At 46.4% G+C, this 487-nt stretch overlaps 1 pseudogene; it reads right to left on the minus strand.

The window, feature by feature from the left end:
* Positions 1-73: 73 nt before the first annotated feature.
* LOC114006457 (cytochrome c oxidase subunit 7A-related protein, mitochondrial pseudogene) lies at positions 74-305 on the minus strand (annotated as a pseudogene).
* Positions 306-487: the final 182 nt, after the last annotated feature.

Raw genomic sequence — 487 nt, forward strand, 5'->3', positions numbered from 1 at the left:
AGACAGTAGATGGTCCCTCCTACAGTCAGTGTCATGGTGGCCCAGTAAAGCATTTGGTCAGGCAGACTACATTTCAAATGGATGGGCACACCATCAGATTTCTGGAAAATCTTCAGTAGCTCTGGAACTTTGTTTTTCCCAGTATAATCTTATACAGTGGAATTAGAGGTCAATTTAGTTGGTGTGGCAAATATGATAGGTGGTGTGTCTGCAGAAGCCACAGGCTTTAATCCCTGTGGACTATAGGCATCTGAAGCCCATGCTCCCGCCAACTTCTGCATGAAGCCACTAAACTTGTAGTACATGATGCCTGGAGCCTGACTTCCCACAGCCACTACCTAAGCGACCGCCCCAGAGCAGGACCTCCACCTCCCAGGTCACAGTATGCCATGTTATGCAGACAGAAGCTTCATATTGGGTCATTGGAAAAGTCATGCTGCATTTTTTGCATAGAAGAACACATCATGACTTCTCTGATGACCTAGTA

The sequence above is a fragment of the Tupaia chinensis genome, unplaced genomic scaffold (assembly GCF_000334495.1).
Source record: "Tupaia chinensis unplaced genomic scaffold, TupChi_1.0 Scaffold148110_1, whole genome shotgun sequence".
Classification (NCBI taxonomy): Eukaryota; Metazoa; Chordata; class Mammalia; order Scandentia; family Tupaiidae; genus Tupaia; species Tupaia belangeri.